Source organism: Coregonus lavaretus (genome assembly GCF_964263955.1).
Source record: "Coregonus lavaretus genome assembly, chromosome: 37".
In the NCBI taxonomy this organism is placed as follows: Eukaryota; Metazoa; Chordata; class Actinopteri; order Salmoniformes; family Salmonidae; genus Coregonus; species Coregonus lavaretus.
Window position 1 is genome coordinate 31,074,902 of NC_140024.1, and position 9,442 is coordinate 31,084,343.

General features: G+C 42.3%; 1 long non-coding RNA gene across 1 annotated transcript; it reads left to right on the forward strand.

Annotated features, from left to right (window-relative positions):
- The first annotated feature begins 655 nt into the window (after window positions 1–655).
- LOC311111180 lies at window positions 656–9,014 on the forward strand. The gene is made up of 4 exons (XR_014610754.1): window positions 656–2,924; window positions 3,134–3,262; window positions 7,666–7,750; window positions 8,879–9,014. It is a non-coding gene; the product is annotated as an uncharacterized lncRNA (long non-coding RNA).
- The last annotated feature ends 428 nt before the right edge of the window (window positions 9,015–9,442 follow it).

Below are 9,442 nucleotides of genomic sequence, written 5' to 3' on the forward strand. Positions count from 1 at the left end.
ACAATTTTGATCTTGATTTCCCAAAAAACATAGATCTCCTTGAAAACATAATTCACAACGTAAGATCAGTCAAAAAGAAAATGAAAAGTCGAAGGTGGAGATTGAAAGGCAGAAAAGGAGAATGTGAATTGCTAAAAGAAAGATTCTCAATGGCGCCTCATTGGAAACGTTCTGGGATTTCAAATGTAACAAAAGAAAGGCCACTGGATTACAAGAGGGAAAAGAAAATAAGAGAAACTTTAATAGCAAGGAAGATGCAGGCAGACACATGGGAAAGAGCCAGACAAGTTCCTCAGAGTATAAAGACAGAGAGCGTCTTTACTGAGACATCTCGGTTTGCTGATGAGACAGCAATACTCGGCCATGAGAATAGATCTGCTGACATCTTCATAAAGGAAGAGTCTGATCGTCAGTCTGGGGTCATAGAACAAGCCTCGGACTCTGAGAACAACCAAGTAAACGTTTGCTGGACATATATCCATAAAATCTTAACATGTAAAAAGGTACATGGAAGGAGATGCATTTTTTCCAAATTAGAAAACTGTTTTAATGTTCAGATTGGTTCTGATAATAATTTCAAACCAATCCTTGCTAGATACAGATCAGATGTCCTACCACTCATAGTTGAGGAATATGATAGCTTTAGCCACGCTGAGAAGACAATGATGTCCCTTGTGAATCAGCTCCTTTGTGGTTTACATTTGATTGACGGCTTGGCTCACCAGGCAAACACAACTCTTCTTCTCTGGGAAAATATTATTTTAGGAGAAAAGGAAGTAGGAGTCTACAGCTCTCCTGATGTTGGACCAACAGAGTTGGAGTCTGGAACAGTGCGATTGGGGAATACTGTGAGTGATGCTGTCCAAGAACAGCGATGGGGAATGGACGGTTATCTTGTTCCATTCACAACCTTTCTGGCCAGCAAAGGAGAATTTGATGAAGTGCCCTTATCTCCATCCAGTGGAAACAGAATTGACGGTCTGTTTCATAATGCTGCTGGGGTGTATAGCATCCATGATGATATAATTGCGTTTACCAGGGACTATGAAGATGAGAGTAGTATGCTTGCAGCAGTTGCTGCTGGTTTGGAGGTTCAACCATTTAAAGCAGGATGCAGAGCTCTGGGTCTGATTTTTAAGATAATCATTGATCCTCTCTGGAGAGCCTTGACTTTGAAGGAAAATGTGTTGGACATGGAAGTAAGATACCAAACCCTTGTTACCAAGCTCAAGCAATGGCAGGAAGATGCAAGAGACCTTGTTGAAGGAAATGTACGCTTGTTTGATGACATTGAGGTACCCAAGGACCTTGTGTTTGACAGGCTTACCATGTGGACAGACCCAGACTTTTTTCAATTGACCGTTCAGATTGTTGAGTTACTCCTAGCTAGTTTTCTGAGGGTATGTTGTAAGATGCTGCTGATCGACCTGCAGCAAGTGTCAAAGATAAATGATCGATGCAGAAAGGATTTGGAAATCATAGAACAATTGCAAAAGGCAAAAGCCAATTCAATAAGTATTGCTGTTGAAGCCATGGGCATGTGCAAGACGAATCACACTTGGGAATGGCTGTCCTTTTTGGATGCACCAAAAATAGTGTCAGTGTTGAAAGCTCTCCAGATAGTGTAGACAAAGGAAGAAGGAAAGCCATTGAGGATTCATATAATTGTAGGCCAAATATTGACATGAACAATGAGTTGGAACATAGGGTCTTTTGATGAACAGATATTCAGCAGCTCCAACTCCTGTGAAACAGTAGCTGTGTAAGCTAAAGTGTGCAGACATTTTAATGGTTGATATATTTTGGTTATACAATTGTCTTGACAGCCCATTCAAAAACAGGTGTCTGAACATGTTTTTGGTCTACCACCTTTTGCTTTTGTATTCAGAATGATGACTGAACGATTCAGCAAGGCAATATTTGAATGGTTATTGACCATTTAGGTTATCTGAACTAGGAAGAGTACAGTGGTATTACGCTAATGAATGTAGCTAAAATGTTTTTGTTGTGGAAGTAGGTGCTTGTGACACATAGTTACCCTGTAGTATAATGAAGAGTATCACTTGTGTTGAACTGTTGAAGTTTAGGCTATTTCCAAAGCGTTCCAACAACCTTGACATGTGTATGTTTTTGCCTTCTTTATATTAGTTTGCTACCTCACAGTTTATCTTAGTCATGCCGTTCCTTTAACTATTCCTTAGTCTGAATAGTCTTTGCTGATTCCCTTGGCCTCGCGTTCACTTGCCTGGTCCTGATTTTGAAACCTGAAGAATGAATTCGGCAAAATAAACTGGGGGTGGGTTCTACTAAGCTATATGGAATTGTTTTCCATATAGCAGAGCAAAACAACCTACATGTTCGTGAGTCTCTCATATTTCCATAGAGGGGTCATAATTCATAATAGTTGATATTGTGAGTAGACCGATTTTCGGGATGTCTCATGGTCTGACACACCGCTCTAGCGCTGTCACCTTTCACCGCAGATGCAGAAGTGCGACATGGGCAGATGCGGTGGATTGAGACGTATCCAATGCAAAAAAAAACAACATCTCTACCTTAAACAGACAGATTTTTATGGGATTTTTTTTACTATGCTAATGATATTTCCACTGGTGCACGGACATCGACCTTAGGGGAGCAGTTATTGTTTTATTTTATTATTGATTATTACTGGACTTTAAAAATAAATTGTCAGCATTTTTTGGGACAGGCTGTTTTATCTTTTCATTTTTTTGTTGGGGAGGGGATCAATAAGTTTCATCAAGACTATATTCATCAGTATTTAACCTAAGGAAGTACACTGCTTTAATCCATGATTTGAAAGTAAAAAAGAAGATATTCTTGAAAAGGTTGTGCCATTGGCATTCCAGTGTTCCTTGGACACAGGCAACAGGATGAGTTTCACTGGATCCAAATGTATGAAGGTAATGCAGTGTGTGCATGACCCATCTGTGTACTGTTAGTTATTGTAGCTAATAATGGTAATCAAATTCATTTAAATGTATACAGTAATTTAGGATGTAAATTGAATTTCTTCATGTCCTATTCAGAGTGAAGTTCCAATGACGTCAACTTCAACTTGTAATTAATGTAGGCTAATTGTAATTGCTTGTTCTGATAACGTCATACACAGGTTTTCACAGGTGATGCTAATGTCTTTCCAGCAGCAGTGTCCCTAAAGCTGCATGGTGTTATTGTCTCTTCTCTATGTTGGACTGAACTGTTTCAACTCTTCACAAGTGAAAACCTCAAAGCCCTAAAGGTTTGATGTTGTCAATCTTCTTTTTAGACACAGATTAGTCAAATAATTGATTAAATACGTATTATTTCCCCCTTTTTATCCCTGCTTATTTAAGCAATAAGACATGAGGCCGTGTGTTATGACCTTTTTATCATGTCTGTGACGTGGTCATAGCAACGGGTTACCAGCATTAAAAAGCTAAATTCATTCCCAAACCATACATTTTTCTGAAAAACGTGATGCATCATTCACTAACTGGTTGTCAAGTGCAATTTTAGGCGTTCTCTGGTCGTTAGTTCTATTCATATTCAATGCCATTTAAAACAAAACTGCCAAAGCGCTGGTTGAAAGTTCCAGAACATTGGTTTCTAGGGACGCTGTCCATGATTCTGAAAACGGCGCAGGTCAATGCCAAATAATAGGCTACCTCTAATGTAATGTAGGTTCCTCATAGTAATGAAGTAACCTCTCAATATATCAGATCAGAATATAAACCACAAAGACAAAACATTTTGGGATGGTCACAGCATCGACAGCTATTCATTTATGATACACAATGAATCGCACATTTCCGTTCAGTGTGCAATTAGTGAAGTAGCTGTCGAACGCCGGTGTATCAAGCACAGCCACTAATGCCGGGGTATCAAGCACAGCCACTAACACCAGGGTATCAAGCAAAGCCACTAACACCAGGGTATCAAGCACAGCCACTAACGCCAGGGTATCAAGCACAGCCACTAACACCAGGGTATCAAGCACAGCCACTAACACCAGGGTATCAAGCACAGCCACTAACGCCAGGGTATCAAGCACAGCCACTAACACCAGGGTATCAAGCACAGCCACTAACACCAGGGTATCAAGCACAGCCACTAACACCAGGGTATCAAGCACAGCCACTAACGCCGGAGTCTCAAGCACAGCCACTAACGCCAGGGTCTCAAGTACAGCTAGGCGCCGTTTCTCAGGAACAACTGCCTTGTTGTCGCACCAAGCTGTTAGGATGTTTTGTCGACGGGGTGGGGCTGGACAAATATTTTTGCCCGCGCTGGCACTGCAGACAGCTATATCGGTCAGCTAATACAGGACAATTAAAAGGCCCAGTGCAAGGCCTCCTGAGTGGAGCTGTGGTCTAAGGCACTATGCAGTGCTTGAGGCGTCACTACAGCCCTGGGTTCGATCCCAGGCTGTGTCAAAGCCGGCCGTGACCGGGAGACCCATAAGGCGGCGCACAATTGGCCCAGCGTCGTCCGGGTTCGGGGAGGGTTTGGCCGACTAGGATTTCCTTGTCCCATCGCGCTCTAGCGGCTCCTTGTGGCGGGCTGGGCATCTGCAAGCTGACTTCGTCGTCAGTTGGATGGTGTTTCCTCCGACACATTGGTGCGACTGGATTCCGGGTTAAGCGAGCAGTGTGTCAAGAAGCAGTGCGGCTTGGCAGGGTCGTGTTTTGGAGGACGCTTGGCTCTCGACCTTCGCATTTCCCGAGTCTGTAGGGGAGTTGCAGCGATGGGACAAGACTAACTACCAATTGGATATTACGAAATTGGGGAGAAAAAGTGGTAAAAGTACAAACAAACAAAAAAAGGCCCAGTGCACCACTTTTGTGGGGGGAAAAATATTAAAATAAAATCTAATTTAAAAAATATATTTGGTTTAATTCTGATTTCCAGGGGGGTGCTTCAGCACCTCTACTTCCCGCGGCTATGGAACTCAGTATCTCTCACCAGGCATCAAGACCGCTCAGTGGAGGCTCATTTAAGTGGCGGTTTAGGCCGGCCCGCAGTCCAGCGACGCTGCTGATTCCATATCGGTCTCCTTTTGCAGTCCTCGTGGTGGCTTAGAAGCACCAGAGAATATTACCCCATCTCCGGTTTTGAAAAAGTTGCCTGATCGATGTTTATCCCCTATTCTGACAGCCGTTCCAGAAAGCACTTCACTGTCCAGTTGGTTTGTCTTGATGTAGCTAGCTTCTTACTTTCTCCCGTTTTCTATGTCATCTATAGCAGCTCTACTGATTTCTGCATGTCTAACGTTAACGCTAGGCTCCGGTTCCTGGTCCAGTTGCTCTTCCTCTTGTTTAATTTCTTTCATATCCTCCTCCTCCTCTTCTTGTTGGCACCATTCTTCAAACAATAGTGGATAAAACAAATCAAAAGTCACTTTAAAATCATCCTTGATGAGTTACAGGTGCTAAGGCTAGTAGTAGTAGTAGTTGAGGGATGTATAAACCTACCTGTCTGCCACTACGACCTGTACAACAATGTATCATTTTACAAATGGTGATCTCTCCAGTGCCTGTAGGCTAGCTAGGCCAAGGATGAACAGGAAACTTGTAATTCACCATGGAAACCGTAAAAACTCAGAAGTCCATTAATTCATTAACTAGCGCAGTGCAGCCTATGTACGCCTATTTGATATTTATTAGATCATTATTTATGGAAGTTCTTGTCTGTCAGCATCATTGAATCTCTGCTAGCTCGCTACATGCCAATGATTTGTTTAGCATAGCAACGTCGAATGAATAGAATGAGAAAAGAACTAAAGACCAGCCCGCTTGGGTAGCAACTTCAGAATGCAAAAACGAATTTACTCCTTAAAATAATGTTTTTAATTATAAAATGTCATTCGTGTTTTTATAAATATGTTGGCAACTGTTTTATAAAAGCAATAAAGCCTGAGAACCTGTGAATTATCATGTGACATCTCCCTCCAAGGGCTGTATCCCGGGCCCTTGGCACAGGTTCTCAGGCATTTTTGCTTAAATATACAGTGGGGAAAAAAAGTATTTAGTCAGCCACCAATTGTGCAAGTTCTCCCACTTAAAAAGATCAGAGGCCTGTAATTTTCATCATAGGTACACGTCAACTATGACAGACAAATTGAGAAAAAAAGGATTTTTTATGAATTTATTTGCAAATTATGGTGGAAAATAAGTATTTGGTCACCTACAAACAAGCAAGATTTCTGGCTCTCACAGACCTGTAACTTCTTCTTTAAGAGGCTCCTCTGTCCTCCACTCGTTACCTGTATTAATGGCACCTGTTTGAACTTGTTATCAGTATAAAAGACACCTGTCCACAACCTCAAACAGTCACACTCCAAACTCCACTTTGGCCAAGACCAAAGAGCTGTCAAAGGACACCAGAAACAAAATTGTAGACCTGCACCAGGCTGGGAAGACTGAATCTGCAATAGGTAAGCAGCTTGGTTTGAAGAAATCAACTGTGGGAGCAATTATTAGGAAATGGAAGACATACAAGACCACTGATAATCTCCCTCGATCTGGGGCTCCACGCAAGATCTCACCCCGTGGGGTCAAAATGATCACAAGAACGGTGAGCAAAAATCCCAGAACCACACAGGGGGACCTAGTGAATGACCTGCAGAGAGCTGGGACCAAAGTAACAAAGCCTACCATCAGTAACACACTACGCCGCCAGGGACTCAAATCCTGCAGTGCCAGACGTGTCCCCCTGCTTAAGCCAGTACATGTCCAGGCCCGTCTGAAGTTTACTAGAGTGCATTTGGATGATCCAGAAGAGGATTGGGAGAATGTTATATGGTCAGATGAAACCAAAATAGAACTTTTTGGTAAAAACTCAACTCGTCGTGTTTGGAGGACAAAGAATGCTGAGTTGCATCCAAAGAACACCATACCTACTGTGAAGCATGGGGGTGGAAACATCATGCTTTGGGGCTGTTTTTCTGCAAAGGGACCAGGACGACTGATCTGTGTAAAGGAAAGAATGAATGGGGCCATGTATCGTGAGATTTTGAGTGAAAACCTCCTTCCATCAGCAAGGGCATTGAAGATGAAACGTGGCTGGGTCTTTCAGCATGACAATGATCCCAAACACACCGCCCGGGCAACGAAGGAGTGGCTTCGTAAGAAGCATTTCAAGGTCCTGGAGTGGCCTAGCCAGTCTCCAGATCTCAACCCCATAGAAAATCTTTGGAGGGAGTTGAAAGTCTGTGTTGCCCAGCGACAGCCCCAAAACATCACTGCTCTAGAGGAGATCTGCATGGAGGAATGGGCCAAAATACCAGCAACAGTGTGTGAAAACCTTGTGAAGACTTACAGAAAACGTTTGACCTGTGTCATTGCCAACAAAGGGTATATAACAAAGTATTGAGAAACTTTTGTTATTGACCAAATACTTATTTTCCACCATAATTAGCAAATAAATTCATAAAAAATCCTACAATGTGATTTTCTGGATTGTTTTTTGTCAATTTGTCTGTCATAGTTGACGTGTACCTATGATGAAAATTACAGGCCTCTCTCATCTTTTTAAGTGGGAGAACTTGCACAATTGGTGGCTGACTAAATACTTTTTTTCCCCACTGTATCATGGGCAGGATAGGCTCTAACAATGAGAATTCCAAACCACCCATTGTATAAATTACTGTAATTCCCCATCTAGTGGAGGAGAAGGACGCCATCTACAGGAGCAGTGGTGTGTTCCAGGACAGCAACACTTGAGGAGGAGTCTTCTCAGTCAAGATAACGTGAGCTCATCATTTTGTAACATAATATATTTCATACACCCTTTGGGTGGACATCATGACATGAGTATGGAGTCATATCACTAGGGAGAATAACATACTGTACATACTGTAAATGTCTCTAACATTTGTCTTAACATTCAACAGGCAATAAATAGATTGTAGGTTATTGACAAGTACAGTGATCCCTCGCCACTTCGCGGTTCACTTATCGCGGATTCGCTATTTCGCGGATTTTCATAATGCATTTTTTTTTTTTTGGTGCATTGTGCTCTGCATTCTGATTCGCTAAAAACTCACTCCCGCTTCTTGTATCAAAACATGCTACGAATTGTGCTATCATTTTGTCGTCTCGTGCAGTTATGTGTACGTACATAAAACAGCTTGGCAAATTTACATTAAGTTGGCCAAATTATCTTGTAATTTCGAACATCTCCTAAACCCATAATGTCGACGAAACGGCCTGGACCGACAAAAGCACCTGCGGATGGGCCCAAACGGCGGAAGATGCTACCTATCTCAGATAAAGTTAAACTTCTGGACATGCTAAGGGAAGGTAAAAGCTATGCAGCCGTTGCTCGCCATTACGGAATCAATGAATCGAGAGATGAGGAGGAAGGACTAACGCTTGGTCGCTTAGCAACCATGGTGCGAATGGCCACTGAACTTAAGCGAGTAGCTGAGGAATGGGACCCTTTGATGAGCCGTTCATTACAGTTCTCCAACGTAATCGATGGTGGCATGTCGGTGTACAAGGATCTTTTTGCAAAGAAGAAAAAAGAGCGACAACAGCTGCCTATCACTATGTTCTTCTCCCGAACAAACACACCTGCACCGCGGGCTTCAGAAGAAGAGAACACTGCAGAGCGCAGTCAGGATGCAGCGGCCCAGTCTGAAGAGCAGTGAAACGGCCTACACGTGAGTCACTGTATTTGTATACATGTAATAGTTGCTAATTGTAAAAAAAAAAAGTTTTCTATTTCGCGGATTTCACTTATCGCGGGTCATTTTCGGAACGTAACCCCCGCGATAAACGAGGGATTACTGTATAACTAATTATTCCAGTTTTTTGTAGGAACATGTTTGTCACTGTGATCAAATCTTTAGTTTTGCTACTTATTTCATTAACAGATTTCCTACTTTCCATACTAGAGGGAGATACTGGTTGTCTTTCAACTCCACACCATGGGATGATTGACCTGGATCTTAACCAGAACAGACTTCACCAGACACAGTAGAAGTGAGGTCACAGGAAACAGACATATTTGTGAAGAGGGACTGCATCACCCATAAAGCATTGTGTCCCTGGAGGCCACAGCTTTGTTGGATGTAATGCCTTGTTCTCGACCTCTGAGTGTTCGGAAATACGACTTGTAAACTCGGTGCAACGAGTTGCATGCATTCACATACTTTGAACTTGTTTTGCGAATACCAACAACTAAGTACCGAGGTCAACCATAAACGAACAGTACAGCTATCATGCTGGCATGAAACGGCAGTTGAAAATAACTTCTAGTTATAATCAACCTGCTTGAATGCAAAATATGGGACTACTTTTTTTCTATTGCAATGCTTGAATCACGTTAATATTTTTGGTTATTAGACTTAAAACGAATCACCCAGCGATCATACACTGTTTACCAGGGGGCAGGGCTACCGACGTTAAGGCTAATCTAAAGATGGTGCTGGCTAAAG